General features: G+C 37.9%; 1 protein-coding gene across 2 annotated transcripts in view; it reads left to right on the top strand.

Moving 5' to 3' along the window:
- The first annotated feature begins 10,831 nt into the window (after positions 1 to 10,831).
- The window catches only part of KLHL32 (kelch like family member 32), a 116,125-nt gene continuing 115,812 nt past the window's right edge, over positions 10,832 to 11,144 (top strand). For both annotated transcript variants that reach the window (XM_085306952.1, XM_085306951.1), the window contains exon 1: positions 10,832 to 10,854. The gene's annotated coding sequence lies outside the window, so the exon portion shown is untranslated. The remainder of the gene's footprint in view (positions 10,855 to 11,144) is intronic.

Genomic DNA, 11,144 nt, shown 5'->3' with positions numbered 1-11,144 from the left:
CGCGCCCGCCGTGAGGTGAGCGAGGCGCCGGGCGAGAGGAGTTACCTAGCCGGGACGAGGCGGCTCGCCGGCCGGGGGGGGGGGCTGCGCTCCCGCGTTGCCACGGAGACGGTTCAAACAGCAGCGCCGACCCCCGGGCCGTCCCCGGACAACGGGCCGCGTAACGGTCGCCGCCTCGGCGGCAGCGTGGCGGCAGCCCGCCGCCTCTCCCCGGTCTCGGCTTTAGTTTAGCTTCGGGGCAGGAGGCGGCCAGGCGGGGGGGGGGGTGAGCCGGAGCCGGGGGCAGCTCTAGGGGTGCTCGGGGGCCCCGAGGGGYGTCCTGAGCTCGGCCGCGCCGCCGTCTCGCTCGCTTCGACGGGGCGCTGCCTGTTTCCAGGTGGCTGATCTGTTGCTGTTTCTTAAAACATGGCTCTGCTGTCTCTACGCGGCACGAAAATGCATTTCCTTACTCAGCAGAGCGGTTCTCTTCTTGTAGCTCCCGGGTTGAGTGGCCAAAAACAAGCTTTTGCTCCTTCCTGGTATTTTAGTATGCCAAATCCCCCACCTCGAAGAGGGAACTAGCAGCTCTTGAGTTGCTGGAACAYTAAATCTGCAGTCCGAGGGATTTTAAAGGTACTACTCAGATGGTTAAATACATAGGTCATAGCAGGGAAGGATTTGGTTCTCAGCTGCATCAGAAAATTTCCTGTTTGTTGAATGGGGAACACTTCTACCAAAATTCATGATTTCCTCCGATGCTGCAGGTTGCAGACAGCTTGTTGCTGCACGTCTGCCTGTACATCACTGGAGGGTCAATGCAGCCTGCAGACCATACCGGCTCGCTGCCACAGCTGAGTACCAGTGACAACTGATATATGTAGCCTGCACATGCAAACGTTGAGAAGTAGTATGTTTGACACAATACAATAAAATGTAGAAGAAATAGAGCTACTGGCTACTGTTCTCTTGCTCTCCCTCTCTCCCTCCCTCCCTCTCTTTTTTTTTTTTTAAGCAAGCATAGAGGGTTAAAGTATAGGTATTGATCTTAGCAAGAAGTGCTAATACATTTTTAGCTTGTTATGAATTAATCTATGGGGTGGGTGGAAGAGGATGATATCTTAGAAATATTTCAGAAGGACATTGGAGTTAGTCTTGCTTGCGTAAATGCTAATGACAACATTCCTTTAGTCATCAAAAGACCAGGATTAGACCGAGGGGCCAGAATCCTGCTAACTGTAGCACATGGGGGATCTCCTGTAACCTTGCCAGTTCCCATTCGTTCTATCTGCTTACATGAAGCAGTTGTTGAGGGCAAGGCCTCCAAGGGATGTTCAACAGTTGGTTAGAGATTTTTATCTGAAAACCAAGTTTAGTATTTAGCTAAACCTTAAATAAATGCAGTGATGCACTAAACCAATGATATGATAACCACAAATATTTAAATATCTAGCAGTGTATAGCTACTCAGTAAGATCTTTGTTTTATTCAAATTTAAAAATGATTAAAGAGAGATACTCTTACTTAACACTGAAAATGTTCCAGGAGAACACCTTTCATCTTGTCTGTGCTTTTCAGATTCTGAATAATTTGACAGCATTTATAAAGCACTTTGCAGTTGTGTGTGAAGTGCTAAAGTAAGTATGGATAGTCTGAACAACTGTGTGGAATAACAAGATCTTGTTTTAGCAGGACACTGAAAATAATGCAGTTATACCAGCTAGTCTTTCTCRAGCAGAATACGTTTGTGTTTACAGCAATTATTAAAGTATCATTTGGATTGTGATCTGCTGTGCRTATGAACCACAAAAGGTCCCATGTTTTTTCCGATATTGGTGTGTATGAGAAAAATTTGCCTTTGGGTGGCTATTGAGACATGAGCAAAATGGTACTCCCGTTGCTTAAAACACAATAAAAAAGAAAGAGTGTAAGATGTGGTATCTGAGCTGYTTCAAAAATGGTCTAGTTAGATTTGCAGGTATACTGCACGTTTAGCTGCAAGAGAGAGCAAGTGTTCATCGGGAAGGGAATTTTAGTGTGGAGATAGGAGTGTTATCTATTTAATACTTTGTAGATCATGTTGTTGTTAACCACAAAGAATACTGGATTAAGCATTGTCTTGACTGTCATAAAATTATGCAATATCCTAAATGTTAAGATGACTATCCAAAATTGAAATACTTTTTTTTTTTTAATTTCTGGACTTTTTTTATTTTTATTTATTTTTTTTTTTGAAAGCAAGCCTGGAAGTGATTGAACTTAATGGGCCCTGAACAGAAAGTGTACAATCTTGTCTCAGATAACCAGCCCAGGATTGCCTGACTTTTCTAACTGAGCTCTAATCTTACTTGAGTCTGTCTTCTCTGTTAGAAGAGCTTTAACAGCTGTGTTTGAGATGGCAATTCTTGTTTAAAAGGTCTGTGTATCACTGCATGTTATAAACTGTTTTGGCTCAGAATTTGAATTGAACACAAAGAAATTAGAATAACATCAAGAAAGAATTTTGTTTTTCCTGTTCCTGATCATTTTCTTAATACTAAGAGGAGYAATAAATTTGCAGTTTCAGTAAGAAAAAATATAGTGTAAGCGTTTGTAGCAAATAAAAATCTAGGCTTGTGTGGGCCTGTTCTTCACTGGGTATTTGCAAAGTAAAGTGAGCTAGATTTGACCTGAGAAAATTGTGTTCACTTAAAGTGGCTATGATCCCCATGACATTTTCTTTTAAGTTCAGAATGTGTCATTTGTGCCCGAAAAAATCGGATGGTGGTATAGTGTAGCTTCTGACACTGATGAAGCTGTGATTCGTGGGTAACATGGGTATGAAATGAGCTTCTACAACACAGTGAGAAGGAACCTGTTCAGTATGAAATCCATGGCACTGCTGTGGTGCTTTTGATTGCCTCTGCTAACTAGACTATGATTGACTTAATGCAAGAATGGCAGTAATTTATTGCCACACTAATATAGGGAAAATTGTGATTATAAGTTGGAGTAGAAATGGGAATTGGATGAAGTGAAAAATGAAATTAGCTTAAACACTCAGGCGAGAACAGTTGATAGTATTATCAGAAGCAACTGACCAAGCATAAATGAGATAAGCTATAATTATGCTCACCTGTAGTAAACATGCAGTTGTCTCATTTCAGTTTTTGTTAGTATAGGGAGTTATCCTTAGACTTTCCTACGGCACTTGTCAGTGGGTCCTTTAAGGATTCTAAATTACTCCAGAACTGACTGGGAAAGAGGAAAGTGGGGGAGGGGAACCAATCCCCCCCCAAAAAAACAAAACAAAACAAAACTCAAACCCCACAGAACTTTTTTTTTTTAAAAAAAGGTAAATAAAAAAAAAGTAAATAAATTTGTTTAAATCCACTGTACTTCTGAAATTGTACTCCTTGGAGACAGTCAGAGGAAGAACAGGACTTAGAGTGTGGAGATTATAGGGGTTTTCCTAGAAAATAATTCAATTTTTAGAAGTCTACATACACATGTACACACATAGACACTGCTTACTGGTCTTGGTAGTGTCTTCTTGGTTTCTTGAAGCATCTCAGAATTCTACTGAATAGGAAAAAACCTGCATGATTTTTGATGTAGCAATTTCTCTAAATCTTCACCTCTTTGTTTTCCGATTTTGTTGATGTTTTGACGCTRCTTCTGTTGCTCTGTATGCTTATGTATTTGAAAGAGTGCTTGCTTGTAATTAAGTACAAACAATTATTTCTTTTGCTCTACAGGCTTTTGCTAACTTGATTTCTGTTAGATTTCTGAAATTTTCATTATCTATTTGTGATCTCTGAAGGAAACTAAAGAACAGATACTTTTTACTTTTTTTTCATAATTTTTTTTTTTTCTTTCTTTTTTTTCCCCCTCCTATAAAGACTCCTGAGTTGGTTTTGCCTCTGGTTGAATTCTAGGCCTTAAGCAATCGTTATCTTTGAATTAAAACAGAACTTGCTTAGGAGAGAATCTGTTGAGGGGTGTTCCTGCTGAATCCATGAAGAAGTTCCAAAGATGACAAACAGCTCTAGGAAGTAGTTTCAAGAGGTGGAAAAAAAATGGTGTTGAAGTTTGGTGATGGAAGTTTTGATGACTGTGATGGAGGTTGGCACTTTAAGTTGGGAGACCATGAATGCTTTGAAATTTTTTGTAGTGAGTGTTCCCACCTGGACTGGCCACCCTGAATCTGCCTGGCAGCTGTAGGAAGGAAGCATCTTTCGTAGGCCAGAAGGGAGCTGCTGCYTGTTGTGGGCAGGTGCTACTCTATAGTCTTGGCCACAGCCTTTGTAATTTTCAACACTCAGGGAGGAAGTCTGTGTTATCTGCTGAACAATATGGCTAAGAGTAGAACCGGAAAATCATTTTTTTGTCAAGATTTTATCAGTGGGGAAAGATTTGTATTTTAATTATCCTTTAACTATGGGACACTTGAACACAGCTAGGCTTTGATGTTGAGGTCTCTTACCAGACTTTCTGTGGATCATTAATGTTTGGCTTCCTTTCTCAAGAGCAGAGGTTTTGCACATATGAGCTGAGTGAGGATATCTTTTTGGGCTCCACACTGTTSGTGGAGAATTAAATCACTCAAAGAGCAAATGCTCTGTAGAAGTTGGGTAGTAACTGATGTCTCTTTATGCAGGTACATACATACATGTTTAACTCTTGAAAATGTCTCTGTTGGTTTGAGAAATGAAAGGTGTCATTCCAAAAAATGTCTCAATTATGAGTGCTATTCTAACTCTATTTGCGTATGTGCCATTGTGAAATTATTGACTTGGTATCATCAGTCTTRCCTATAAAACTGAAATGTGTAATGAGAATAGAATACTTAAATTTATGAGTAAAATAAATCAGAGGCTTTCAGAATGTCAGTAATACTTGGAAGTATGTAGTCACGTAATGTAAAGATGAATTATACTCTGAACAATTATGTAAATGGAGAATCTGTTCTGTGCTAAAATTTCTGCAGCAATATGCTGTACTAATGTGGAAGAAAACCTTTAATTGTAGAGAATAAGCTTTATATGGGGAAAAATATTGTAAATGTAAATTGATCTCTCAGTATGTCCTGAAGGATGCCCTTTTCTGCAACTGTCTGTCTTTATTTTTCCCCACAGGAATGATTTTATATGTAGAGTGGGGGTTTTAACAGTATGGAGGAGGAGATGTTATAACCTAATTTATTGTTGTGTTTTTTCTGGGAGTTGTGATGCCTTAGGAAATGTCTTTAAAATGCAAGCGTGTGTATGCATGTTCCTTGGTAGTCTAAACATTTTAAACTTCAATTTTTCTAATCCCTTTATGCCTCTAGAATAGTCTTTCATTGCACTGTTCTGTAAGGATACACTTGAAATAAATTGACATCAATGCTTTGGACAATGAAGGGCTTTTGCTGTGCAGGTATCACAGCTAGGAGTAGTTGAAGTCCATTGGTAAGATTAGATTTTTGTCCTTTCTTTCTTTCTTTTCTTTTCTTTTCTTGACATCAATGCTTTGGACAATGAAGGGCTTTTGCTGTGCAGGTATCACAGCTAGGAGTAGTTGAAGTCCATTGGTAAGATTAGATTTTTGTCCTTTCTTTCTTTCTTTTTTTTTCTTTTCTTCTTTTTTTTTAATGACTGTTCAAAGTAAAACAGTATTGCTTAGATTAATAAAGAATTGTGAAGTGGACATGAGCAGCTTATGTCCTTATTGTGTCTAAAACGTTTTCCATCAGGGTTCACTTCAGGTGAAATAAAGTTAAAAGAACTGTTACTCTTAGTCAGCTAGACTGAAACTCCTTTTGGCTTATCAAGACAAATCAGATAAAATCTGTAAAGGTAATATTATGATAATTAGAATGCATTCTTTTCAGATTTTTTAAAAKTCTAGAACCAAAATCAGTACTAAACATGTTTTTCAAACAGCTAAAATTCTAAGCAGCAATAGGTTTTTGAGTACATTTCCCTCCTGTTCTAATATAGACTTGAAAATAATGGTGTCTTTAAAGTGATAATAGCAAATAAAAGGATTCTCTTTTTGAGGGGATACACCATTTGCCTGTTTCTAGTATCTTCTGTATGATATTTTGATTGAAAGGACGTTTTCAAAACTAAGTGTCCTTTACTTTAGGTGTGCCCAAGAAAAAGAACTGAGGTGAAGTTTCCAGAAAAGAAATGTGATTTTGATATAAGTAGAGATATCAAGATTGAAACATGAAATCTCTTAAGAGGGATAGCAGGATCTGTGCTGTGGGTCAGGTATATTCCTTGGTTCAATTTTCAGAAAACCCAGGCAAACAACAGGAAGAAAAGAGAACTGCTTTTTGGCAGGGTCTTGGTGAATCAGGAATATAGAGWGCATTGGAGTGTGCCATACCCTCACTGCTCATGCTCAGTGTGGTTACATTAAAATACCTAAACAGTCTGTGATGAGTTTTGCAGACAAATATGGCTGATGAACTTGTTCACTGGGAAAGTGCTTAGGCAATTGTAATGATGAGATACCACTGTGTAAATTCATACCTTTCCTTCTCATGTATGTGCTTCATCCCTAAGCAGGGTCACAATTAAATGGGCGAAAGCATAGGAGCTACAAAAATATAAATAATAAAGGACTGGATATGCTTTGTGTCCTTATGGAAGAAAAGGAGAATTATGAATGGAAGTGGAACAGAAATGGGAACTTTACAGCAAGCAAGTCAAWTTCCAAAATGTTTCTGTAGCCAGAGCTTGTCTTCTAATGTGTGAAGCTCTCTTGTGATCGGGCCTTCAAGCGTATATTCAGACCGAAGCATGGCGTTTGATTCCCCCTCCCCTTTAGAATTTCCCATTTTCTTTAAGACTTTTTGATCAAATTTGTTGTATTAGGTGGGGTCTCTCCTTTATGGGATCTCATTCCATGCTACAGGTTTTTGGATAGGACAGAAGAGCATTATGAAAGACAAGAATAAATAATGCACAAAACTGGTACAGCATATACTTTTGCAGCTGTTCCTGTTTTCATAGGATTCCAAATCAGGCATAGTGCAGCTCTAAGGAATCTTAGAGGGAGGAAGACTGATAAATGAGCTGTAGGTATTCACAGTCTCTGCTCGTTATAAGCAGCTCATTGCACTATTGAACATGAATTGATTTAGTGGTGTTCCTGGATAAGTAAGAGAATTAGGACTCTGATAGGCTTGCCTTATCAGTTGTAGTTTGTGGTAGTTCAAAACTTAAACACCTCCAGTTTTCCACTTCCCTGCTCTGCTCATGTCGTAGAACTGGTAGACTAGGGCATGTACCTGCGTCTCCACTGGTTGTAGGCACTGTTGTGGGGTGTCCRTAGGAGTTTCAGCTGCAAGTGAATGTGTTTGTCCTTTGATCCCGATGGGAGGGTGGAAGCAAAAGCAATGCTTGCGCTCCAGGGCARTAACGTGTGGTTGAGCTTGGAGCACACGGGGCTAGGGGAGTGGAATTGTCTTCAACGGCAYAGTTTGCTTCTGTGAATTATACACTATGTTTCTACAATTTACCCATTGCTATCATCTCTCAATTGGTCTGTGTTTCGTGAGTATTTAAAATTGTTAGAAACCCAAAGGAGTGTGGCTTATTATTCTTTAGGCTAGGTAGTCAGAGGTATTACTATTTGATTACCAAGTAGCCCGTAGGAAACCCCATCATCCCTTGAACATAGAAAAGAAAAATTGTGTATAAGAAGAAAGTGATATTGTAACTGTGGTGATGACAGATGAAGCTTGGAATGGGAGAGAAAGGTGTTTGGCTTTTTGTTTGGCATTTTTTCCTGGGGGRAGGGGAGAGGGGATCCTAATTAAAGCTCAGAAATTAAGAAAGATTAAAGTTGGAAGATCTTTAAGGGTTTGTCTTTGAAGCAGAGGCTTGTGCCCAAATAAAGGAAAAGATATGCCTCAGACTAAAGGAGGAGGGGGGAGATGAAGGAAATCTTGACAACTAATTTCAGAACCACTTATTTAAAATAATAATAAAAGCAAACAAAAATCCCAAAGCCCCCCATGACATGTCTCAGTTAAGTTTATTTTCTGTGTGTGTGTATCTGTATGTATTTTTCACAACATGAAATATATATGATGTAATGGATTTATGATCCTTCATGGTTCTCCTCTGGGTAGACTGGGGATGACTGAATAAAAGTTATAATTCAATTTTTCCTTGCCTTTGCATCATGGTTTAATGATACAAAAGGCTCTGTAGTAATACCAGTTTAAAATACTTCTGATCCACCAGCTCTCTTGCCTTTCTGTTTTACTGGTACCACTGTTCATGTTGGTGTACTGTGAACTAGATCTCGACATTGATTAAGGAAAAAAGAAAAGAAGAAATGCAACCCCACAGAAATCTGTATATATTCTAAGCCAGATCAGGAAATCAAAGAAATACTATAAATCAATATWGCTGCTGAACTTCTTGTACTTGTGTTAGGAATGACAGCAGCTGATTGCTTTGCCTGTTCGTGAATATATGCCTGCTAGAGGAAGAAGCGTTGACTTTGTGGGCTTAGTGTTTTTTTAATTAATAACCGATAAAAGGTATTAAATCAGTGTTTTTATTTACCAGTTTCTTTCACTAAAATGGAGTAAGCTAATGTTTTCACTGCAGCTTGCCGTAAACAAACAGAAGGGTGTTTSACAAATCCTGACCAGCTTTTGTGTAGGAGAGATCAATCATAACAAACTGTGGTTCAGTGATAAACTGAAAACAAATAAAAGATGAGCAGTTACTGATGGCTTACAAAAGTAGGAAGAGACTCCCAAAAAAAGAGTAAGTTATTATTTCTGAATCTTGAAAAACCTGGGACAAGTTACTTAACCTTTCATGTTCTTTTTGCAGTCTTCAGAAGATTTCAGGAAACCAAATGCAATGATTCTAATCAACTCTGGCCTCAGAGAAAGGTGAAAAACTTCTCCATCTGCAGCATTTAACTCTTCAAGAAGTCTTCTGAGTCACCCCAAGATATTTCCAAGATTTTCTCTTATATGTTCTGAATGTGTTACTAATTATTTGTAATATTGCTGGGTGCTAAAGCATTTCTTACAMATCATGTCATACAAGGAAATCTTTTAGTACTTAAAATTATTTGGGTTATTTGTTACTTTGGGAAATTATTTTCCATGTTATTTTGTATTCTTGGCCTATTCTAGACTTCCATAATTTTCAGTATAATATTACTACACAAAGTGATATTGGTATCCAGTATTCAGATGAGCAGAGTGTTTCCAGTGGTGCAGCTGAAAGATAGATTTGTGTATCCAAGAGGGTGTTTTTAAGTAGTAGTAAATTAGTTTGTTAAATGACACCACATCCCGACTTCAGGATGTTTATTCAATATTTATATTGATGTTTAATTTTTGTGACTGACTTATGTCAGTGTACATTCCTAGCTGATAACTCAAATTGACTGTTTTCATTCAACCACATATTTGAYCCTTTTTTGCTTGTTCTCTCCATATAGCAGAAAATTATTTCAAGACATTTTGAGATCTTCACAAATAGAGAMTCTTTTAGGTGTATGGTTTTGCTGGAACCAAACAACCTGGAAAATGGGAGCCGTAGATTAGATAGTTTTGTGGCTGATGATAGGAAAAAGAAATATAACCTGTTCTACAGGAGAGATGAAACTTTCCATATAGACATACCCTTAGGAGGCACAAGACTGTACTGCATGGAAATACCAACTTAGCTCTGAACAAAGTAGCAAGCGCTATGGGAAACAGTATTGTTAGTAGTGTTCTGTGTTGTTTGCATGTTGAGAAACTACTTGGATATCTCAGCAARGCTCTATGTTAGGCTATGTTGAAAGTAGATGCAAAGTTTTAGGAACTGTGGAGTAGTAAAATCCAGTCCAGATTCAGGAATTTTATTTTGTGTCTATGAGAAATAGATTCCAAATACTTACATAATGGAAAATAGAGGAAATACTCAATTCTCAGCAAGATTATTGAATCTGGCTTCAAGCTACCCTGCAGAAAGCTGGCCTTGCTGGCTGAGCTTTACTGATGGATTTTCATTAATATTTTAAGAGTTAAGTTTTAGTCTGTAGTTTGTACTCTTCGTTTATGGAAAGCGGGTGGGAAGAGCCTTTATTTGGGTATCTCAGAATCAGGATAAATATAGAGGTGAAAGCTTGAGTTTGTTGTTCAGGCATAATGGGAGAGTTGTATGACCAAATGAGTATGCAACAAGGCTAGTCATGGTGGAGATGCAACAGCTTCTGCCTGCTTCCAAACTAGCAGTGCTGCTAGATCAGAGAAAAGTGCTGCAAAGCAGAGAAATGTCTTTCAAGCCTGTTTTTACATCCTTTTAGCATTATTATTATTATTGTTATAGAACGTAAKTGAATAGTTGAATAACAAGAAATGTGCAGAACAAACACAATTAACAAAAATATCCTTATATCATTCCTAATTTTGGACTGACACCTATGGACTTCAAAATTAGTCAGATGTTAAGTGTTTGTCGTGTTATGTGCTCAGTGTATACAAAAGGTTATCATAAGGAATTGGAAGCTGTTTATCTAAGCTTGTTAACTYGTGCCAAATTAATCCAATTAATTTTGCTTTAAAAAATGGTTATAAAAAGGGGAAAACTATTTATTTCTGTTTTACACAAGGACTGAACCTGGCTTAGGTAGAGTAACTAAATATTTTTAGAATTTTTATCTTTTTAAATAAAGTTGAGGAAATGTTTTGCAGATCCAAAATACTATGGGGAAAAAAAAGTATTGGTTTTGGGGGTGTATATGAACTTCAATTTGGTCTTCATTTCCTTCTGCAGTGGATTCTGCCTTTTTATGTTGGCAAAAGTTGCTTTTGCTTGTGTACAACTTCATAGCAGCTGGAATCAAATGCTTTACACTTGAACAAGAATGATTATTAAGAAGGTAATCTCTGATCATGCTGATACTAGCAATATTTAATGTGTTTTAAATAATTAAAAATGCTAATGAGAGATCCTTGTGGATAAAATAAAATGCACTAATAAGACAATTAACAGCATATAAGGTAAAGTCAGTTGAGACTTCTGGTATAAATTCCTTTCTGCTTTAAAAAAAAAAGCCTAATAACTATATAATATAGGAGTACAAACTGTAAGCTGTGGACTGTTCAGAAGATTATATGTCTTTCATATTTAGACTCCTTAAATGTATCCATGGGGGAAAAGATCTGAGGG

This window comes from Rhea americana, unplaced genomic scaffold (assembly GCF_003343005.1).
Source record: "Rhea americana isolate MKP2758 unplaced genomic scaffold, rheAme1 scaffold_25, whole genome shotgun sequence".
In the NCBI taxonomy this organism is placed as follows: Eukaryota; Metazoa; Chordata; class Aves; order Rheiformes; family Rheidae; genus Rhea; species Rhea americana.
This window is presented reverse-complemented; position numbering and strand designations above follow the sequence as displayed.